General features: G+C 27.7%; 1 protein-coding gene across 1 annotated transcript in view; it reads left to right on the plus strand.

The window, feature by feature from the left end:
• The window catches only part of LOC113366605, a 264,059-nt gene that overhangs the window by 178,582 nt on the left and 59,249 nt on the right, over positions 1-26,228 (plus strand). The window lies entirely within an intron of this gene.

Consider the following 26,228-nt stretch of genomic DNA (forward strand, 5'->3'; position numbering starts at 1 on the left):
ATATACGAGTATATGGCGTTTGTGCAACGGTCGAAATCAATTTTCACCGCCTGCGGTTCATTTGACTAAGGTGAAATAGTCGCTACATAATCGGATGAATATGTAAATCATTATAGGTTATTTCTGAAATTTGTCAATGGAATTCGTTATCTTTAAAATGAAGAATTTTTTATTAAATTTTTAGAGCTCATCGTGGTATAGTAGTTAGGAACTAGGACTAACACCAACTCAAATGATAGAAACTAATCTATAACCATTTCCACATCATATGAATAATAAAAACTTTTAATAAAAATATTGAATATAAAACGTTTATTGAATAAAAAATTTATGACTGTAATTTAGATTTACAGCCAATGTATATTTAAAATTCCATAGAAGTAATCTGTAAATTTTGTTAGTTAAAGCTAAATTTCAGAAAGTACTTTTCCGTCTGAATAAACAGAATACGGTGGAGACGCCTTGTACATTTTCGTAGGTTTGCTATATATTAGTTAAGTTATCAGTAATAAGTTATCAGTATTATTAATTTACTGATTACAACGTTTAGAAACGTTTTTTAAAAGAGAAAATTTAAATTATAATTGCTGATTTTGTATTTTGACTAATAATAAACACTCCGTCGGCATGGAAGTTGTCATTTTGTTTTATGTCAATTATATGAAGATTTAATTAAAGATTATATATATATATATATATATATATATAATTTTTTAAATATATATACATACACATATATATATATATATATATATATATATATATATATATATATATCATTACCACTATTTCGTATAACTAGTTTCTTTTGACTTGACGGACGCTAATTATAAACCATGTTTCCTCGTCGAGCTTATATTCGATATTTCGATAAAGAATATAAGGAATTTATTTCATCACATTAAAAACGAAAACTTATTATATAGATTAAAAAATATGCTGATTTTATCTTTTTTCTGCAGTTATATGAAAATTTTAATATATGCGGCAAAAAATTAATAAAATTGTTCGCCATGTCGATGAATTATGGCTTTATTAAAAATATGGATCGTGAGAAGTTGACGAAAATACGAAAAAGATGGAATAAAATTCGTATTTTTAATTAAATTATGCGATGTTTTTGTATATTTAAAGACAAAGAATGTGTAAGTAAATTTACCTATACAGTATCATGGGCTCAAAGTTAATAAGGAATTTTTATGACCTATAAAGTTTTATGTTCTACGTTCTTTTCCGTACTTTTCTGATGCTTTTTAATTTCGAATAGAGTTAAATGGGTATTAATAATTATAAATGATGCATATTAACTGTTCAGAATGCTTACGGAATATTTTGAGAAATTTTAAAATATTTTTAAAAATAATTTACCCATAATTACGAGAATATTATCCACCCAATCTTAGCCAAAAATAATTTTTCAAATATTACTTACATTGTGTATTTATTTTACTCGACCTGCATACGTTACGTATAATTACTTCTGGCAGTAGTCAAAAAATAATTCCCGTAAGTCCAAACTAGTAGCTATATTAAAAATTCTAAAAAAATATCCCTTTCACGTATATTTTCTTGAACCAAATGGCCTTTTGTGTGCTTAATGCATAACGCTAGGCTTCTTAATATTATATGAAGATATCTCAACATAATTCACGTTCCGATCGTCTGCTCAATAAATTGGCAAGAATCGCTTTAAATATTCAACTCTGAATCGATGGCCTAACAGAGGCTAGTTTTGTAAATTCAGCGAGGTCCTGTGAATTACTGCCGATGGCTTCTTGATTTATTAGAAAGGAGTTTCCATTGTAAAAATATTTCCTTTTTTATATTTTCACTAGCTCCACCTTGGAGAATTCTAAAGATTGGTATTTTTAAATTATTCAAGGACTATTTAAGTAATGATAGAAAAGTTTTAATTTTATAATGGTCAATGGACGTTTTCAAAATCGTTTATATGTAGAATTAAAATTATAGATTATTATTACTATCATTGATTTTTTTTTAAAAAAGTCTGCAAAGTTTGCTGGTCAATAGTTCCCTTTATGTTCAAAACATACTGTCAGTGCAACTGTATCATATTTTAAATGTAGGTTGAATTATATTTTCTGCAAGTTTTTGTTTTGTTTTTATTTTCAAGAACTTGAAATGCTTTACAAGAAACTTTATGCGATGCAAATTTTCAGAACGCGTTTTCAAACAATAAGAATTTCAGAATGGTATAAAAATGGATCATTTTATTTTTGAATTGGTTGTGACATCAGGAATTACATTAAGCAGCGTTGTCAAAGGTAGTCATATTATCATAATTTAATCGTTATATACGATGAATGCTATAGTATTCACGTCAAATATTACACTTCTATTTCACGCAATGTGAAACTATAGGAAAAAATAAGATTACAAGTTATAATAATAATAACATCAAAATCAAAATTACAATCAAATTCATAATTCAAAATAATTTACTTTAAAATTTGAATGTCATTGAATAGCATTCACGTCATTCTCTATCACAATGAAAATGAATGCTATAGCATTCTCGTTTGCGAACGTGTTGACATTCTCCATCCATCGTCACCATCGTGACCATTTTTAAATTATTAAGTATAATTCGAGAATAAAGAATTTTTCATTCTAGCAAGACTGTATTTCATGCATAATTTATTAAAATATTTACATATAAAGGAATTAACATTATATGATGATATAATAATGCTTTATGCAGCAATTTGCTTATTTTGATTTTTTGTAATGAAAAATAATGTAGTACCCACATGAGACTGACTATTTTAAATAAAGCTGAAAGCCAAATAAAATTAAAAAGTTTTTGAAATAGTAAATCACAGAAATCATATTACAACGTCGATAGTAGATATAATTTTTTAGATTTACCATGAATAATCGTATAGAACTCAATTCAGTCAAGTAGAAATATAAAAAAGTTATGTATATAGCGTTTTTGCAGGAATTATTTAGACTTTCGATAAATTAAAAAAACCGTCAATTCTTAAATAATGTTTCACGCAATATGTTACAATAGCAATACAACATATAAATATAAAAGCCTCATATAGCTTGCACGTTTAATACCTTTTTTATCTCCCACAAAACACAATAGGTGAAAATATAATAAAATTTATAGCATTATAAAAATTTATTGCTTTAAATATACTTTAACAGCAATAAATAAACATACATACGTTATTTAGATATGATCATACTGGTTATGTGCTTAGGTAGCAGTATATTTTATCTTTTGTAAATAATGTTATATAATATTAATTTAATAGCTTTATAAAACTGCCGTGGAAATATACGATCAAGTTGTAATATGCGGTCAGCATGAAACTTCTTCTTAAATAAAATATGATTCGAACTGCCATTGCAAATGTATGAAAACGGTCAATTTCTATTTTATTAATACTAAATATATAAAGTAGATGCGCTTCTATAAATGATAAATTTTTACCTTTTGAATATGAAATTTGTAATTAATCTGTATAACAACCTTGATACTAACATAATATGCCATTCATAAGATTGCATGCTAGATTCATAAAATTATATTTAAAAATTTATAGTTTTCCACTATTTTTTAATTCAAGATGCATACAATTTTTTTATTTGCGTTTGTAATTTTATTAATGACTATAAGAAATTTTTAGATTAAAATTATATTCACATGAACATTGTTTTTTAAAACAATTTGTACTACATTTTGTTATTAATGCTTTTTATAAGATATGTGGAATTTAAAAACATTTAGGTAAAATTTGACACATATTACCAATTTTTAACTGAAATTTCATGATTTTTCAATCAATGTTTCTAATTGAATTTACTATATTATGAAAAGCAGTATATAATTAGATAGACAATATCAAAATTCTTGAATATTTTGATCTTAAATTTATGAGAATTCTTTTTCTGAAGAACATAAAAATTGGTTTGCTGAAATCTAATTTATTACTTGTTAATATTATTATTAACTATTAGTACCTTTTACTAATTTCCGACAAAAATCACTTAAAAAAAGTTTTCATTTGAACTTACTTTATCATGACGGCATGAAGATTCTTGAATTTTTTGATATTAAAATTATGAGAATCGTTTTTCTGAAAAACATTAAAATTGGTTGATGAAATTATATATATATATATATATATATATATATATATATATATTATATGCAAAATATTTGGAACATTTATATTGTAATTACTTCTTATTATGAGCCTACATATTCCTATACTATTTTATAATAAAATTCTATATTTTTTATTTAATATTTTTTTAAAAATTTAATTTAAAATTACATTCTCATCAAGAGTATTAAAATAATTCATCCTATATAATCATACAGATGATTACAAAAACAATCTATATTGAAATTACACGTAATGGAAATTATTTGATAAAACAATTTTTACCAATTTGTTTATATTGCATTTACTTGTTAATAATAGCTTTTTACCTTTTTGTATTAAAGTTGACTTGAATAAAATTTGTATTAGCCGTTGATTCAGATGACTACAACCTTTTTTTTAATATTATATACAAGCATTTGCCAGAATAATTTGTACAAGATTTTGCTATTATTTTTGGCGTTTTTAAATTTCAAGCTAGTGGTGTGTATGGTATCAGGCAAATGGTATATGGGTATGGTATAAGGCAAATTGCTGTAACTTTCCGTACCGTAACAAAATGTTCGAAGAATATTAAATGTTTCCAAATAGATAATTATAAATAAATACTGTAACTAATTGTCTAATATTTACAAGAATTATATAAACTGAATTGCAAAGTTGAAAATATTTGTTTAAAGTATATTAAAACTTAAGTCAGAATTACAATTAAAACCTGAATTATTTTCGATATACAAAAAAAAATTAAACTAAACTTAAAAAAAAAATTTTTTTACAGAAGTAATTATTTTGTTAAAACAAGCAAAAAGTTCTTTGAATCATTCAAATCGGACGCTTAGTTCTTTTTAAAACTGTCCTTTCTTGCACATTTAGCTCCGTATTTCCGAAACCGCTGGACCTGCCTTTGCCAAAAACTAATCACCATTTTTCCCCGTCATTGCAAATTGAATGTTTTTTGGAGAATTCAAATCGGATGCTCCCATCTCTCAAAAACCCGATTTTTAGTTTCTGCATTTTTTGCTCCGTATTTTCGAAACGGCTAGACCCGCCCTTGCCAAAAAGTAATCAGCACATCTCCATATCAATAGGAATCGAATGTTGTTTGAACCATTCAAATCGGTTGATCCATGCGCCCGAAAACGTGGGCGAAAAATTGTAGGCATACACACATATACACACACGCAGATGAAAATGTTCAGAAATCTTCAAAACGTGAAGAAATATAAAATTTTTAAAGTCAAAATGTATGTCAGTTTATAGTACTAGTAGTTGTGATAGCTAAAATCTTAATAAACTTACCTTAATATTTTAATAATCTTAAATTGACTTAACTCAAGTTTTTCTAACTGGTTGTTTATTTCGCTACAAGTATACACCAAGACGTTTTACCTACGACTTTCTCTCACTAAAATTGGCATCAAATTCTCTTCACACTAATGTTCTTATGCAAATTTTACATTCTCTACCGCAGCGGAGAGCATTACAAAATCCGGTACCTATATTATAAAATAAATCTGCCATCGTAATATGTTTTAACTTACAAAGTTCTAGGATATCTTCGATCTGAAGACATAAAATGGAATAGTTCTCCGCTTTACGATGCAAATCAATTCGTTCGATTCTCGATTCTCTTTTTGGCCACGTGTTCCCGGCAGAAACATCGCTTTGATCCGTACTTTATGTTCGGACGTTTTTACAGTACGCTCGAAATATACTATACTAGCACCTAACCGTGAAGAAATCGCTTAGAAAATTCCTCCAATGTAGGTCACCGGGTTTTCAAAAAGCGTTTAACCCATTAACCCACCTCCTGGATTCATTAACCGCCGACCTTGGAATTAAATAAACTTGTGGATCAGGTTATAGATACTTGATTATGATCTTGGGGCGATGACATGAAAAGTAATATTAGTTAGAATTAATTTTCATAATGAATGTTAATTTATCAGAATTTGTTAATTACCTTCGATAACAATTTATTTCTAAACAAAATTTAAATAAAAAAATTTAATTACTTCATAGAATTAGTAGGGTTTTCGGTTTATAACTAGAATTAATGTAACGTTGAGCATAACAGATAATAAATAATGGGAGTTTTATTTTGACAATTTCTGCTGAATGCCCGACCTGTGTGTACAAATTTTGCAGTGTGTTAACTTTTGCTTCAAATCTTATCACTTTGAGTTATATATAATTAATCTAATTTATTATTTTGCTTCTTATTGTTGAGAAGTGTCATTTTTAAATCTAAAGTTTGTTTCAATTTTGAAAAATTTTGATGTGGTATCATAAAAACTTCGACATCTGTTGTCTCGAAAGGGTTCATTTAATATTTTATCGAATCTAATAACTCAAGAAACGTGTACTCTTTGCACAAAAAACTTCAATATAGTTTCACTTCAAAAAAAGGATTCTTATGCTAAATCATTTATTACTTGTATAAGTTATCGATGCTTATACGTACTTTAGCAGTACAAAAAATTTTTGTTGCAATATGTCAAGTAGTCTATTACTGCATCACCAACGTTCTTAAAAAAATGTAATACTATGTTTTAACTGAACTGAATTATAAAACTAATAAGAAAGTTATAATAGTAGAAGAAATGATGTTGCTACTTCGATAAATTCATCATAACTTTTTGAGAAACTTATAACATCTTATTTTTTTTTACTCATTCTGAATTGTTTGACACCAAATTTGGAATGTATAATGTGTTGTATAAGCTAAAATTTGACATTTTTCTGACGTTTTCTTAATAACCGTTACACTGATTTGAAAAATTTATTAGCCATTAATAAAACAATTATGCATATTGCATTTAAGAACAAAAAAGTCTTATACTTTTAGTTTGCAATTAATTTAGTCCAATTATAGTATTTATCTGTATATCAACGAAATTGGTATTAGTTATTTTATGAATTCATACAACAGAATATTTCGACATTTATAATTCAATATAGACAAATAATTTTTGTATATTCATACATTATTATAACTAATTTGTCAAAAAAAGTAATGAATTGGTTAAAAATATAACGTTTTGGTCCATAATTATTATTGATCAAACTCATGTATGCATGAAAAAAATGTCGAAACTCAATTTTACGTCAACATTATCTAATAATTTGTACCTGAGATAACTAATCGCCTTGTGGGGTGCATGGCATCGTGCCTTAAGGCAAATTGCTGAAACTTCCCATACCGTAACAAAAAGGAATATTAAATGTTTTCAAATAGATTTTTATAAATATTGTAACATTGTCTAATATTTATAAGAATTATATAAACTGAATTGCAATGTTGAAATGATTTGTTTAAAGTATATGAGAACAGAATGAAAATTAAAATCTAAATTATTTTCGATATACAAAAAAAAAATTCTTGAAAAAAAAATTAGAAACAAAAATTTTTTTTTCCAAAAGCAATTATTTTGTTGAAACAAGCAGAAAGTTCTTTGAATAATTCAAATTGGACGCTTAGTTCTTTCAAAAACTGCCATTTTTTGCACATTTAGTTCTGTATCTTCAAAATGGCTGGACCTGCATTTGCTAAAAACTAATCACATCTTCTCCTAATCATTACAAAATGAATGTTTGTTAGATCATTCAAATCGAATACTCCGTTCTCTTGAAAACTCGATTTATATTTTCTGCGCTCTTTGCTCCGTATCTCTGTAACTGCTGGACCTGCCTTTGCCAATAACTAATCAGCACATCTCCATATCGATAGAAGTCGAATGTTTTTTGAACCATTCAAATCGATTGATCCGTGCGCCTGAAAACATGGACCAAAAAATGCTGACATACAAAACACACACCCACACACACAAATATCATTTTTTTCAGAGGTATGCCAAAATGTTCAGAAACCTTCAAAACGTCGAGAAATGTAAAAATTTTCAATTTCGATTTTTGGATGATTACAATAACTTACGCTACGGAAAGTTCAAAATCAGTTACAGAAAATAACTAATATATATGTTAAAAATACTTTATCAAACATAATCAAACTATGGTATGATATAAGGAGAAAGTCAGTACAATTTTCTTGGTCAAGTTTTTTTTATTTAATTAATTTGTACCTAAAACTAATCATCAAATATAAAAAATAATCAAATTATGTTTATGATTTAATTATAAATATGTACAATCATGGAATCACTACAATTGGAATTAATCACACACACCTTAATAATAACTGGTTATTGAGTTTCAAACGTTTCCGTTTAAAGAATTGCGTCTAACGACATTTAGGTATTTCCAATTTTCCATTCCATCATTTTTAGTCCATAAATATTTATTATATTTTTATAAATACATAATGTATCTATCTAACAGCATATTGTGTATTCATGAATCTTCGCATTCTTTTCTCCAAAACCTCCATAAATCACTGTTAAAAAAGTTTATACAATACAAAATCGCCCTTAAACGCTTATTCCATTCATTGTTTTAATTTAAACGGAAATGATATTTATCATTCTTTGCGAGAGTTCGCAAAAAGTGACAACCCTTAATACCGGTTCATTATGTCCATAATAATCTAAAGCAAAAAACTTTTCAAAGCACGTTCCGCGGCGGCCACGTCATTTTTTTCCTCTTCTTCCACCTCGCTCGTAATGAAGTTTTTATAAAATGGAAACAGAGTTTATTATATCTCAAGGCCGTGGGTTAACGAAAAAATAGACAGAGAGTGGGTTAATGGGTTGAGCAATTTTTAAAAGATTCATTGATCTATGTAAACTGGGTTGAAAGTACGAAGAATTGAGATAATTGAGTCGGATGATTTTAACTATAATCCGATGAAATAAGACTGAACTCGTTACAGTGGAACGAAATGGATTTGTTAAAACTACAAGTATTTTTGTAATTTTTGATTAAGATATATATATATATATATATATATATATATATATATTTATACATATATATATATATATATATATATGTATGTATAAATTTTTCTGTAATGATGTATGAATTATTACGGTTATTCGGATTTTATTAAATCTTTTCAGACTTTGCCGAAGGAAATTTTCAAAATGTGCGGAATTATAAAACTATAGTAATTTTGTAGAAATAACTGAAAAAAAAGTGCGCGTGAGGTTTACACACGATTGAAATAAAACTTATTTGCTACTGTAGAAGATGGCATTTAAGTAAAAATAAATACTTCATAATTTTGAATAATGTTTGTTGGTAATATGGTAACACTCGTGATGCACATATTTATTAGTGTAAATCATTATACACATTTATATAATGATAAATTATAAATTATATATTCATAATAGCATTAAAAATATGTATAATATTTAAAAACAATAATGTAATTAAAATCATACCTCAAATGTGGCACGATCGGTTTGTCATTATAATTAGCATTTAGAAATGAATCTTCATTAGTGAAATGAAGTAATTACTGATTAATAACTTCTATAATATTTGTGCACACGTTGGATTATGTTGAACAACGCATAAACAAATATTGTTTTCGCAACTTCACTCCACATGTAAATAATTGAGTTTGAAGAATTTCATGTAATTAAAATTAACATACATTCATTAACTGCTTGTATTTTTTTTACTTTTTTGCTGGCGATATAATCTAATTCTTTGAACAGCTGTAATATCTGTTTTTCCTAAAAAATATTTTCCATTTCAATAACTTCAAAGACTTATAGAAGCTACGAATAATATAAAAAATATTCCAATAAACTCATGTTTCATACACGACGCAAGTGCTGCATTAGTTTTATTATTTTCATTATAATTATTTACAGGAGACAGGGTAAAATATTCTTCCGATTTAGGCATTTTTCATTACATCAAGATCTGTACTACGATGTAACTTATTGCTTATTTATCTATGCCGATTTCCTTTTTGATATCGGTACGCATACAACGACAGATCTCCATTCATATACACGACGACTAATCACAATCGACCCGTATAGAAATGATATCATCGAGAACGAATGACGAATTATTGGCACTCCGTTGCATTTGTACGGATTTACACCCTAGCCGTGCCTAAAGAAGTTTTACTTCAAAAAATTGCAAGAAACAACATATCATTGTTTGACATTGAAAACATTTTGACACATGAGAACTGTCATCTAACAAAAATTTCGATTTACTTGAAATTCGAATTTAGTTTAAGCGGGCCTAGACAATATTAGTATACAATATCCATATTCATGATTATGAATAAGAAAAATATAATATCTACAATATTATTGCCGAAAACCAGCAGAGATATGCCAGAAATTAAAACAATATAAGATACAATATATGTTGACAGATGAAATTATATAATTTAGTTTAATAAATAGCACAATACGTCCAATACGTTATGTTTTTAAATTTATGCATTTTGTATTGCTTCACATTACTAAATTATTTAAATACGAAAGAATGTTTCTACTTTTAAAAAATGATTTAAAATTTTGTTTCATGTGTCCAAAACTCATTTGTTGGCATTGCATATAATATTGATTGGATATTTAGCAAGTTCATGATCTTAGATTAAAGAGTGCCATATAAACCAAATTTTACAAATTAATTCACTTAAGATTTCAACCAAAGAAATGATGTTCATTAAATTATTAGTAAGAAAAATGTAATTTAGGAATTGTAATTGCCAAAAAGCAAGTAATATAGGGTACGCGATTATAAAAATTATAGACTATTTTATATTATATAAATTATTGAAGCAATTATATTGCTCAGAAATAACAAAGGTGATACTTTTCTTTTGTCGTAGATACGATAATTATTCTTTCTGAATTTCTTATTCTGATCAAAAAACTGTTTCCAATACGTATATAGCTTATTCTAAGACCATAAATGGAAGGACATTAAATAGAATATTAAAATGTATGGGGTAGAATATTAAAAAATTTACAACTTAAATCGTCAGTGTGGGTACAGGACAACGTCTGTCGGATCATCGAGTATATATATATATATATATATATATATATATATATATATATATATATATATGTTTAGGTGTATGTATGTTTGTGTATAACAAGGGTATACCTTTAAATGCGTGTAATAGTACACATTTGGCAGCTTATTGGTTATAATCATAGATAGCGGAATCCCGGACAAATTTACTCAAGCAACTAAACTCATTATAGTTATATGTGGATTCAGATCGATTGTTTGATCAAAGTTGCCCGATTTTGATTCCATTTAAAGTTAGTTATACCCTATGTGTACATAATATATATTGGCCTTGGGTACATTTCAAATTCTAAAGCAATACGTTAATCATAGCAAATGTATAATTAATCGTTAATTACTGACAACACGTCAGAAATGGACGGTTTGGCAGAATTTTCAATTACTCAGAAACAAAGATAAATTGATTGTGAATATTCATGTTTAGTAAAAACTTAATATTTTTAGAATCGTAAAAATTATTAGGAAGTAATCTATATATTTTTGTAATCGTAAGAAAAGTATTAGTTAATTAGTAATTTATTAATGTTTATTTAAAAAACGCAGCTTTATTTTTTCAAATTTTGAAACAGTATTTGCATTTTATTTTAGTTCGATTTATATTAAATTGTAGAAATTCCAAAATAATGCAAAATAACATTTTCCATATACGAATAGAAACTCAAGTTTTACGCAAAGCAAACTTTTTTCTTAATATTGGAACAAAATACCATTTTCTGTAATCTGAACGATAAAAATATATTCAATATCTAATATATTACAATTCGACTTTTATGAACGTAAGTTTTTTGAAATAATCCAGAATTGAATTAGAAATAAATTATAGTTTTAAATGTATTTAATTATAAATTCTGTTTCAACTTAATAGTTATTAATGTTGCAGCCATAATCAGCGCAAATTCGATACGTGGGAAATGAATAGTACTTACTTTTCTTAGTCCTATTTTTTTAAGTTTATTTCAAACTTTTTTTTACTTATAACAAGTTGTTGCATGAAATTTGTCTTTAGAAAAACTTGCTTGAAATTTTCGACACATATACATATATATAAATTATATATTAATTTATGAGTAATCTATAATTTATCTAAGTTGTCCTATAAAGCATAATAATGATAGAAACTATTGATTTTTTTAATTTTTCACAAATCTGCCTAAATTCTTAGTTATTTTCCATGAATAGTTTAAATATTATTCATAATTGAACAAAAAATCATAGTCTTCAGAATAATATTTCCTTATATCTAAAAAAGCACACTGCGTGATCTTATATCATAATTTGGATATTTTAATGTGTAAGATTTCATTCCGCACAACGACTTGTAATAGGGGCATTGTATACTATAGTGACATGTTGGAAAAATAACTCAATAGTTGTTTTCCCTTCGTTATAATTAATATTAATAATATTTTAATGATAATAACTATAATCTTAACTATTTTCTTATAAATAGTTACTTATAAGTAGTAACTAAGTTATTTCAATCTTTATCAGGAAAATTGAGATCTTTAATCAAGTGTCGATTTTCTCTTCAATTTTTGAAAAATTGATGGGTAATATTTTCATTCACATCATTTTTATGGAGCACTCAATATTCCTAAATCAAATTTTCATCGCACGAGTACATTATAATTTTATATTACTCTGTTATAATTATTCTAATAGATGCTTTATTAAAATTATGATTATAAACTTACCAAAGGAGAAGTTTATGCTTTCATCAAAAAATCCGATTTGCTAATTTTATGTGTTCTCGACGTTTCAAGCCCTTCTGAAACGAATGAGACCAAATTTGAAAAAAAGTATATGTGTGTGTCTGTGTGTGAACAGATTTTTGCAGTAAATTGACGATTTCTCAAAACGGCTGCACCGATTTCAAAAATTCAAAAACCATTCGATGTATCTCGTAAAAAAGTGTTAAACTTCTCATCCATATTTAAGGTCATACCACCGAATCCATTTTACTGTTGAAAAAAATATTTAAGCCGATTTTCATGGAACTCTTTTTGGCGATATATATATCATGGTCAAACTGAACTTACTGAAATATTATGTTCATACAAGTAGTTTAATTTTGAAAATGCATAAAAGTTTGAGAGAATGAGTAGTTTTTTTTTGACGTTGTTAAAATTAAAATTAGACGATTTATTGGGTATAACGATTGAATAATTGGTCTCAATGAACATACTAAATCATTAAAGTCCTACGAAAAGTGGTTCGATTATAAAAATTATTGATTTTTGAAAACTAGCTTTTAGAAAATACTCCGAGTTAACGTGTTTGTTCGTTTTTAATTATGTGTAATGAATCCACTCGGAATACTTTTAAAAACTCATACATTAATTAATTTTTTATTGATTAAGTCGATTATTTACACATATCGGGAATTTCATGTAACGTGCCTCAAAGCAAAATACCAATACCAACTACTTATAGATGCTCCATTAGAATATTTTTTATAAATGCTCTATTATAGAATTGTCATAGACTAGCATGTATCTTAATGTTGTTTCCTAATGTATGTGGTGTAAGATGTCACACCACATACAGTGTTTATTAGATGTCTTTAAAAATTTGTCACATTTATCTATCATTTTTATGGTGCGTTCAATACTCATAAATCAAAATCCCATCGCTTGAGTACATCTTACAGTAACCAAAATAGGTACTTTCCCGAGCACGACTTCTATAAGAGCAGATAATGGTATGAAAATTCAGCTTGGCATTTCCGCAAGGCGGTATCCCTTAAGTCCATCAAGTGACGTTGACATATTCGTGTTGTCACTCACTTCCGGGCAGGTCCGCGGAAAAGTTCTTTTTCCGGAATATGAGTTCTATACCCTACGAAATATCTATTCTACTGACCTCTCCTGAAATTATTATGCATTGCCTGTCACCCAAAAGCACATGACATATTTCTGCCGTTTTTTCTATCGCATTCACGCGATTTTATTCCTAGTGAAATTTATGTAATGCGATTTGTAAAACGTAGAGAAAAACTGGGCTCATGCTGGTTTGCACTGGTTGTACTATTGACGGCTGTGCGACAACTAAATTGAATTTATAATTGCTATTTCGAATATCATAGATGTTTCATGACATATTATTTAATTTGATCATTTGAAAACTTTGAAATAATCGGGTTTTCTACATTGATATGAAGGGATTTATCTCATCGTATTAATCGATGATAAATATCATAATTCAAATTGAATGTGTATTACACTTATCTCCCGTTTTAAACGGTACTCGTTTTACACGTTTTTGACCTTACACGGTTTTTGAAAATATTTTAGAGGTAAAACTTCTTTAGGCGCTACGGTATAAATCCGTACAAATGCAACGGAAATGCGTTACGCCCGAACTGTACGTCATTCGCTTTCGATGAAATCATTTCTATACGGGTCGATTGTGATTAGTCGTCGTATATGTAAATGAAGATCTGTTGTTGTATGCGTACCAGCATCAACTTTTTATGCGTACAACGTTATCAACAAAGAAAACGGCATAGATAAATAAACATTTTAAAATTACATCGTAGTACAAATCTTGATTTAATGAAAAATGCCTGACTCAGAAGAATATTTTAGCCTGTTCCTTGAAAATAATATAACATTTGTACTAAACGTAAGTTTATTAATTAGAAATTATTTCTATATTATTCGTAGATTTCTATAAATCTTTGAAGTCATTAAAATGGAAAATATTTTTTAGGCAAGACAGATATTACAGCTGTTCAAAGAATGAGATTATATCGCCAGCAAAAAACTAAAAAAAAGAGCAGCCAATGAATGTATATTAATTTTAATTACATGATGTTCTCCATACACAAATATTATATGATGATGAGTGAAATTGTAAAAACAATATTTGCTTAGACGTTGTTTAACATAATGCACTGTGTGAACAAATATTATATTAATTATTTATCATCAATTACTTCATTTCTCTAATGAAGGTTCATTTTTAAATACAATTCAATGACAAACCGATCATGTCATATTTGAATTATAAAGCCATACTTATACACATTATATAAATGTGTATAATGGTTGGCACTAATAAATACGTGCATCACGAGTGTTACCATATTACCAATAAACATTATTCAAAATTGTAATATGATGTATTTATTAACTTTCCGAAGGAGAAGTTTGTTTTTTACTTAAATGCCATATTGTACAGTAGCAAATAAGTGTTACTTCATTCGCGTATGAACCTTACGCGCACTCTTTTTTCTATAAAAGTACCCAAGATCTATTACAATACGTTAAAGGACTTAAATCCAATTATTACCTATCTAATCATACCTTACGATACCTAAGACCATCAGTTCCTACATTTATATATAAATCTATTACCGCTTTATCATTATTTGCTATTAACCTATTATATATAATATACACCCTACATATCTTTTTACCCCTTACAAACCTTACATTCTACCATTTTCACGCTATATGTTACGCTTATCTATTATCTATTGTCTATACCGTATACTCTATTCTATCGCCCACACCGGGAATTGAACCCGGGACCACCGCGTGGCAGTCGAGCGCCTTGACCACTACTCTATTGGGTCCCCCACAAATAATATATTATGGGACGCATTGTTTTTCCGCGGTACCTTTACCTATTTATATAAATAATTAATACTAAGTGGACGCGACGACATGCGGAAAAAGACGACCAATCATAGCGATACAGTGGTGTAGTGGTTAAGGTCGTTGTCTGTCACGCAGAGGGCTCGGGTTCGATTCTCGGTAGGGTTCGGAAAAATTAGCGTTTAAGAAACATTATAGGTGTAAGTTAAGAAATAATATTGGGCGTATATATATAGAGGGTTATAGGCGTATTAGGCGTACTATATAGTTAGTTAAAAGGCGTACAATATAGAATTTAAGGTTTAGGCATACATAGAATTTAAGGCTTAGGCATACGTGAATATGATATAGGTATCTTATAAGAAATACATATTATATGATAATCGTTAGCACAATTTTGATACGGGAACTGTATAAAATGTATTTTTATCCTTATAACAACTCTTTAAATATTATTTTATTCATGGCAAATAAAAATGTACGTGACATACCTCAACATTTGATTTTTGATCATATCATATTTCAAGTATGACTTTAATTACATTGTTTTTAAATATTATACATATTATAAATATATAATTCATAATTTATCGTTATAAAAATGTGTATAATGGTTGACACTAGGGTTTATACAAAAACCGGCATTTTAGAAAACCGGTTTTCGAATTTTAATTTTACTAAAAAACCGGTTTTAACCGGTTTTCAAATTTTATATAGAAAATGAATTTCTGCTCGAACATTCTGTAATTTATCCAAAAATTTAGTGTAATTTAGAGCAGTATTTGACTGAATTAATTTATTGTTTAATTTTATAGATAGTAAACAAAATTACATTAATTTTAATTAGTAGAACTAAAAAATAATAGTTTATCTTGATTAAATAACTTTGAAAATAATTATTCGTATTCATGCATCATTTTCACATATAAGAATAAAAATATTTTTATGGTAGTGAAAGAAAAGTTTTCGAATAAATAAAAATAATACATTTCTAAATTAAAAAAATCATTAAAAAAATAAATAAAGACAGAAATATTAGATACATTTTGATACATACTTTTTAATATAAATTTTAGTTTTAAAAACAATTATGCTAAACTCGGGTATTGTCTGTTCCGAGTAATTTTATTTAATTAATTTTAAACATTCTAATTGTTTTTTTGTTTAATAAAATACGATTTCAAAAAACTGAGAATGCCTATCGAATTTTTCTACATAGACGTGTCTTTTGTTTACTCACAAAATTTTCTGAAATAGAAAACACTCTCATACTTGCGACCAAATTATGCTTAATTGTTTTTAAAGCCTGATGTGATAATTTCAAGTTTTTTGTTCTTTAATTTGTGGCTTCTAGGGTTTAAAACTCTTTTTTTTAAGTTTGAGTAGAGGAAGTTACTTCTTCAAAAAGTCACGCTGAATTAATTAAAATATATACTGTGGTATAAAAATCTAAATTAATATATATAAAACTTTTCAGGGAACCATTGCAGACTGATAAGATATCAAATGCTATTGAATCAATATGATTTCAAAAATCAAAACGCTTTCATTTATCTTTTATATTTGGCTATATTTGTCATTTTCCATTTATACAGTGAAAACCGACTTTTTTCACTAAAAAACCAGTTTTACAATTCCATAATTTTCGCCAAAAAAAACAGTTTTTAAAACCGGTTTTTGAAAACCGACAAACCCTAGTTGACACTAATAAATGTGTGCATCACGAGTGTTAAACTAATAAACATTATTCAAAATTGTTATATGATGTGTTTATTTTTACTTAAATGCCATCTTGTACAGTAGCAAATTTTTTTCATTTTCTAGAATTTTTTTCATTGTTAAAACTATGTAGTAATAAAAAAAGGAAGTCCGTGTTATCGGAGGGACGTCGTATTTTTTGCTCCGCGTGATGTGGAAACAGGTTTTCCAGAGTGGCGTGTTAACGAAGGGTTGACTACATATTTATATGTATGATAAATTCTTCTGATAATTATGATGGGATAAAATTAATATTTTTCCACAAGCGTCCCTCACAAATCATTAGTCCCATAGGTCCGCCATATATTTATGTTGATTACTCGTATGTTCCGTCAGCTTGCGGTTTATTGCGTCCAAAGTGCGCGCCGACGGCGAATATTTCATTTTAGGCCCGACAAAAGATATTTCACGACTATGCCTTTATTACGTACATATATACGTTCGGGTGTCGTGTAATCGCGTATGGCGGAACTTAAACCAGTGAATCACATCTAGAGCCTTTAACTTGTATCCTTATTCCCGGTCCTTATAAATCATCCTTCTTGCATGGTATCAACTAAACAGGAAGAATTTTCTGCGCTGCAAAGGCATCGCAATATTTCACATGAATGTCTTGCTAATGGCGAACGTATACACGAAACAAGCGGAGCCTTGTAAAGCCTTTATTATGAATTTGCATATATATCATTACCGAAAAATGTATGTATGCATCAAGGTGTTTCGATTTGATTCTTTTTACATTTTACGTATAGAGGTTTCGGGAAAGGTAATTTTGAAATATGATTCGGAGATGCGCTTGGAATATGGGAGTGGAATTTAGATTCATTTGAATTTCGCACTAGTGTTTTTAGAATAGAATTTTATTTATGCAAAAGATACGTTTTTTATGGAAAGTTAATTAGTTTCGTACGATGAGTATATAGCAAAACCTGCTTTTACTTCACTAACTTGAGTTATCACCTATTTTTTAACACTATATTCCAGTTCAGAATAGTTTCAGTGCCAATACTTTTTAATATAATTTTCAGCTAGAACTGGGTTATATACACATAGCGTGTGTTGATCAAAAAATCTTATATCATTTAATGTTTTATATTCTTTTATCTATTGGTCTCGATTAATCACAAAACTTTGCAATCAGAAATAAATATCTTCATACTATAACCTTATAATTATTGAAAAGTTAGAATAAACAAAGGATTAATTAATCTGCATTACTAAGATTGTACTTAACTATCTTAACACTAAACCCATCGACAATTTATGTATACCTATTCCTTTCTAACTTTCTAATTTGCAATTAATAATTAGAAAGTTATTTATTTTAATATTTGATTCAGATGATGATTGATTTATTTTTCAATTTATTTTTTACAAATTACTTCAAAATCTGAGAATGAATTTATCAGTTGTACTATCGAACTATCTAATTGAAGAATTGAACCATCCCTTCTCTTGTCATTTCTGAAATAGTGAATCCCATTTATTATATATTCATTATTGACTGCATACCTCATCCAAATCATTATTTTGAATTTGTGTAGTTTATTTGGTAAATTTTGTAGAATCTACACTTACATTTCGACGGAAGCAACATCTTAAATAGCATTATTTTTCACCGGTCAAATCGACCGATCGCGGTAGATAGGTCATACAACAATTTTTTTGCGAAAAACAGAAAAAATAACTAAAATCAAGAAGAAAATATCATTAGTATATTCTAAGAATTGTCAATTTGATAATTTTATCGTTTAAAAATGTCTTAAGTTATACACAAAGTTTGAAACGGTCATTTTGACCGTCGTTGGTAGGTTTAGTGTTAAATTCTTCAACCCTATTCTTATATGTTTCATAAACAGACTAACTTAGAACACAATACAATAATATTTACATTTTATGCTATTATATTAATTATCACAATATTGATTTCAATTTAATAAAGTATTTAATTCCTGGAAATAATTTGACGTATAAACAATTTTACTCATAAATAGATAAATCCCAATTTGTCTTCGCCATCTGTTGTTGATATTATAAACGCTCGTATAATTTTTGTAGCGCCATCCACATAATGTTTTATGATTTATTAATTTTTGCGCCAAATTTCTTCTAACTTAAGGCCGAGTGGTTTTATCAGTATCAATCTGTTCGTCGGTCGAACAACTAAGTGGTAATGGCCCCACATTATATAATAGCGCCATTACCACTATAGGTTGCATGGCGTCGGTTGTTGTTCCAACATGGTGATTGTGAGTTTCAATAATTAAAAACTAGTGAATTAATGACTGTGTATAGTTTATTATTGGTCCAGATTGATGAGTGAAAAACTAATTAAATAAGTTATTAAGCATATTTTGTAATAGTGCACGTTTTATTTTGTTGGTTAGTGTTGAAATAAGTGTTGTGCCATGGCGTCGTGTTGATCCAGATGTAGAAAAGTGGCCAATGTAAGTAATTTTTACATTTTCATATGCATTTTACTTGATAGTCAATTTATCAAGCAGTCAATTAAGATAGTACGACAGACATTCTACAACCTACAGTATAATTTGTCATACTTAAATTTGAAAGTCATATGCCTCGATACTCATTGACAATGGTCAGATGATTTGTATTTTTCTAATTATTATTATTAACTTCCCAAAGGAGAAGTTTGTTTTCATAAAAAAATCCTATTCGCTAATTTTGTTTTCTTGACGTTTCAAACCATTCTGAATCGAATGAGACCAAATTTGGAAAAAGTATGTGTGTGCGTGTGTGTGTGAACAGATTCTTTGCCGTAAATCGACGTTTTCTTAAAACGGCTGCACCGATTTCAAAAATATAAAATCTATTCGATGCACCTCGATGAGGACTAGTGTTTACCAGTTTTATGCGACGATCGGCCGGGCCGTTTCTTTGTAAATAGCAGAAAAGTGACAAATTTTTCGTCCACGTTTTAGCCCCCAATTCTGAATCGATTTTGAAAATTTAAAAACCGCTTGAAAAATATTGATTGGGAATCTCTGCTGATTAGTTTTTGGTAAAGATCGGCCGGGCTGTAATAAAGTCTTAAAAACAATTTTATAACGATTTTTATGATTTTTTTTGACGATAGATACCATAGTCTTCTAAATCATAATAAAATATTATGCCCCTACGACATCTCGTTTAATTTTAAAAATTCTTCAAAGTTTGCAAAAATGAGTAACGTTTCTTTGGAATTTGTCAAAGTTAGACCTTTCATCGATTTGTATTTTACGTTTTTAAATTCATATTTCTAAAGCTTATAGTGTACATGTTTTTAATTTTGTTTTTTTAACGTCTGAGTTCTAACGGTTTAGACTTTATATAACAATCTGCCAGCAACTAGGTGCGGCTTTCTGAATAAAATGTACCTAGTGTAAACTTGTTATTATTGTGTTTGTTTGATATTGGTCATTGAAGAACATATACTTCCAATAATATCTAGATTTATTTTCTACAGTATGTTAAGTTTGAAGCAAATTCCAAAAGCATAGCGTCGTGACAGTTTGTTCTTATATTCGCTTGTTATTCCACCGTAAAATGTCATGTTGATTTTTTTTAATTGGAAAAAAAATCATACAACAAAGAAAAGTAAAAAAAAATACTTTGGAAATAACTAATAGTAAATATTGAAAATAGAACATTCTTGAGAATGGGCAACCTTTTCAACTCTTAGCCTGCATTTGATTTATAAAACTTGATATATACTAATTAACATTATAAAATAAAAAAACTAAATTAAAAACACTAAATATTTTATAAATTATTTGAACAAGAAAAAAACAAATGAAATTCTACTTTAGAAATGCTTGTGCCGCAAAAGTATATTTCAGGGGTAACAAAAGTAGATACAATGTTTAGATAGGATAAAATACTTATTTATTTTTGTTTAGAAACCACTGGCTCCACTGTCATGTAAATATTGATATCATTGTATATTGATGTTGAATATCTAAAATCTGCATAAAAGTCATACATCTCGATAGTTTTTCCATTTCGGTGAATTCGGGGAAAATATGTCACAGTTAACTCTAAAATCCTCGCGCGCTGAGCGCACTCTGATAGAAAATGTGTTTTTAGTACAGTCTGGGGACGCGTAAAGAACAGTTGTAAATGTAAATGTTTCCTCTGCCAATGTTATATTTTGTACACTTTCAATCTGGAAATTGTGTTCTAGAACTGAAAGTTTATGCTTTAAACTATAGTATGATAACTATACATAATCAAATCATTACAGAAACTAGTGGTGCATGGCATCGAGCATTTTTTGCTCCGTATCATTAAAACGGCTGAACCTGGCTTTTCCAGAAACTAATCAATACGACTCCTTCGATTTCGAATGTTTTTTTGAATAATTGAAATTGGTTGATCCATGCTTTCCAAATCGTCGATGAAAACTTGTAACCGCACACACACATTCACACATACATCAATATTTTCTAAGATATGCCAAAATGTTCTGAACCTTTCAAACAAAGGTATGAAACAAATTATTTTTGATGTTTTTACAATTACTATAACACCTGCGGAAAGTTTATAATTTGCTAATTATAAACACTAACGCTTTCAAATATAAAATTATAGTTTTACTATGTCATCAGAATATATTCTGATTGTCTCAAATTAACATATCGATTTTAACATGTTGTTATTTTAATCATAATTAGCTTGTATGTTTTCTATAATTAAGTGCTCCATATATTATTTTAGCTATTTATAAATATTGGTTACGTTCAAAAATTACAACTATTATATTTCTACATTAATTATTATATTTATGATAAAAATACTAGTCATACTCATTTGTAAAGTTCTGCTATTTAATCAATTTTGTCTAATAAAAAATATTTTTGTCTATAATAATTTCTTTTAATATGCAGGGTAGGGTTGAGGCAAACAGGTGCAATCCGACTCTTAATAATTATAGTGGTAAAACAAAACTTACTACATTACAGCAAATAACAACTCAAACAAATATCGAACTATGATTAATAAAAACCTAACTAATTCAGCATTGTATAAAAGTTTTCTCAGTAGTTTTCTAAAAATTGTTAGCCAAAGGTGTGTTATATGAGCCAGCGGAAAAAGATTTATTATTTTATTTTTAATTTCAATGCAGGTTTTACGAAATGATTGCTGCGTTATTAGCTTTATACTATGGAGTTTAAGTATTAAACAACTTTAATACTACAATTATAATTTAAATATCTATTGCTGAAGAAAAGGAACAAAAAAATTTATCAACTCCTACTACAATCATAAATCCTGCTCTGGTAGATTTTTCTGTTTGATAATTTATCAATAGCAGATTCATTGTTTATTAAAAAACAGTTATGTATTACAAATACAACATTTACAAATTTTGTTTATAGACATAATAATGATCATAATCATTTTTATATAGATCCCACTGCATAGATCCTTCATATGCAACAACGTTAGAAAAATTCATCACCAATGTTGTATTAACTATTAATTCAAATTAATTCTCATAAAATTGAATTTTTTGCTTTTTTACTTATTTTGTCTAACTTTTCATTGTTTTTACCTTGCTAGTGTAGTTTCTAGTTCTGGTCGTCCATTTTACCCCGACCACAAAAAAGCGATATTCCAGAGGATATATAAAAGAATTTTGGATTTATCTTAAATATAACAGAACACCTTATAAAGTAATTCAATTCAATAATGTATATACATTAAAATTGTGTTCGGGTATACTTGTCAACAATGCACAAAACCAAAAAAACTGACAACGAAAGATATTATTTTCATTAAAAAATTAACAATGGCCTTTTTGCATATATTTAAGGCTAGTTTTTCGTATTTTTGGCCTTTATTTTAAAATAGTATTATAAAAAAATACCATACACCACTATTTATTTTAGATAATAGAAGAGGACCTTTTTACCTGCGGATCTTTAAGCCCCGCTTAACCCTATATGTGTATTTGTATGAACCCATGATTCCAAACATTAATGAAACCACTTTCGGTAGGCGTAATATTATAATTGATTGAACTACTTTTCGTTGTCAACGTAATATTATAAATGATTAATCATCTACAGCAAAAATAAACCGAAAAAATAAAAGCACGGTATTAGCACTTCTTACATAAGTAATTAATTGTGTCATCTTATTAAATGCAGAAATTTTTAGTTGATGAAAATTAAATTATAAAATAACACTTCAGCAAGATTCTCTTTGACAGGAAAACGGGCACATACTCGTATATTGCAACATAAGATATTTTAAAACAAGCGCGTTATTATGAAAAAGAAAAATCTAATGGAACCGGATATTAAGTGTTCATCTTGAGTAAAGGATATCTCTATGATATATTTTATACATTTTATATTAAATACCTCTATATTTTAAAAATTAGTTTTGTGACATATAAAAATATGAGTGGTATCAATAAGAAAAATCTAAGTAACTACAAAAGTTATTATAAATATTTTATAAATGCGTACAAAATTTTGCCACTCACACCTAGTTTAATACTAAATATCATTTTCTGAGAAAATATGATGTTATAACTTTTTAACTAAATTAACGAGATTATATATAAATATATCATTATTCGGATTTTCTTAGAGGAAAGTTACTCCTCCAGCATATCAACTTGAAACACAATCAAACATCGAGAAATGGCCTAATTCCAGTATATCACTTAAATAGGGCGCGGAGAGCTCTTTCAACTTGTACAATTCCTTTATAAATAATAAATTGAATCCTGATTGATTACCGCCGACTTGATTTCTAAAGTGCTACTGATAGATTAATTTTGTTCGAGGCAACTACTTGAAGGCTTCTGAGATGTAAAAAAAAGTCAATATTAAGATCCTTCTCTTTATTATTTTGGTGAGTTATGTAATCTGTTGTTGATTATATAACTCAGTATTTTGAGGGTAATGAAATTTAATATTAAAAGCAGATTTATTGGAAATAATATACATAAGTGTTGGTTATTATGTGAACAAATATTGTTTTCTTTGAAGTTGCAATAGTGCAACAAAGGTTGCAATGACAATTTTGAATAGCTTGTGTATTTTCATATATTTGATTCATTTTGACCCAACACAATCTAGTTTCTATAGTAATGTGGAAGTAACACAGGCTACTTCCACAAATAACCACAATTAATCATAGCCCTTATATCAATTAGCACAAGCCTTTATATATACTGAATGTCCATATGGGCAGTAGTAAATCTTTATGTATAATGAAAATCAATTATTTTGAGGCTTTTAACTCTAAAGTTCGTAAAAATATATGTGTGTATGTGGCCTAAAATTTCAATATTCATTAAAATTTTCTTAAAAACTACTGTTTGATTTCCTGATAACAAACAACTCTTGTTGATTTTGCTTTAGAATTTGCAGATAAGTGCAGAACAGAGTTTGAAAATTAAAAATTCGAAAGCTAATTTGATTAGGGAACATGTTGATTAGTTTGAGGTAAAGATCAGCCGGGCTGTTTCTTTATTATTGACTTGTTTTTTTTATTACGATTTTAATAAAAATAGACCAAGTGATTGTTCACTGTCTTATCGAACTGTTCATAGAGTTTATGGTTTAATCGAGCATCCTAAAATATTATAAGATTTACCAAAAGCAGTTTACTTCAAAAATAAAGTTTATTATTGATTATTTTAATTAACTTTCGCCATTAAACAATTAAAAATTTCATCGTATTGAGGATGTCAATAGTTTACACCTTAACAAGAGCAACTTGAATAGTAAATTCCAATCACACTTAGTTAATTTAGTTCTTATAATTAATTTGTATCTTTGGCAAGTACTTTACAGCAACTGGATATTATAATGTACTCGAAAACACGAAATACTTTTCTGAATATCAAAAATAATTGGGATTTTATTTCTAATTCTAGCTAAAATTGTAACTTATATTCTTAAATTATATAATTTTAACTTTGCAGTTCAGTTTATATAAATCGTCGAAATTTGAGATAAGATTTTTCACTCTAACCCCTTAATTAAATTTTTTATATTTACTTTTCATGTAAACTTGTATGTATCATCTAATTTATAAGCTCTTAAATGTTATCTATAAAATAAAACAAATAAAGAAGTTCCAGTATTTATAATAATATATTTGAAAACATTTAATATTCTTGAAATATTTCATTACAAAACGGGAGGTTACAGCAATTTTTCATTACACACCACTAGTTCATTGTTTTAATCATTATTACAAAATGTTTCACTCATAAATAACATGTAAGTCAAAGTCAAATATTCTTTTTAATTTTGGATGCTAATCTCATCCATATCTTTGTTTTAAGAACGAGGTTAGACACACTTTGTTCCAGATATCATACCCACCTTAGCCAATTTGACATCAAGCAGTAGTGATATCAGATTTTTATTCAAAACTATAGATCTTAAATAATATTAGCCTTTTAAGACACTCAATGTTTTTTTTGTATTTTAAAAATAGATTGTAATTGCATCTTGAGAAAAAAATCTATATTGTACGTAATAAAATGTTTTATGTTTCAAATTTTATTATAAGCCAAGAGAGGTTCTAAATTTTCAATCATGGATCATATGGTTGTATGTTGGTGTTCAATATCATCTTATGTTACTTCTAACTCGTTGTTGATACAGTTTTCGCGACGCCAGAACCAATATGAAACGTTTCCGGTATTCAATTTTGTTCTTTGTACAGCTCGTACAAGTCCATAAACGTAAAATGCGAACCCGAAATATTCATATGAATTCTT

The sequence above is a fragment of the Ctenocephalides felis genome, unplaced genomic scaffold, assembly GCF_003426905.1.
Source record: "Ctenocephalides felis isolate EL2017-DRISC unplaced genomic scaffold, ASM342690v1 CF-g0.4_SCAFFOLD_01170, whole genome shotgun sequence".
In the NCBI taxonomy this organism is placed as follows: domain Eukaryota; kingdom Metazoa; phylum Arthropoda; class Insecta; order Siphonaptera; family Pulicidae; genus Ctenocephalides; species Ctenocephalides felis.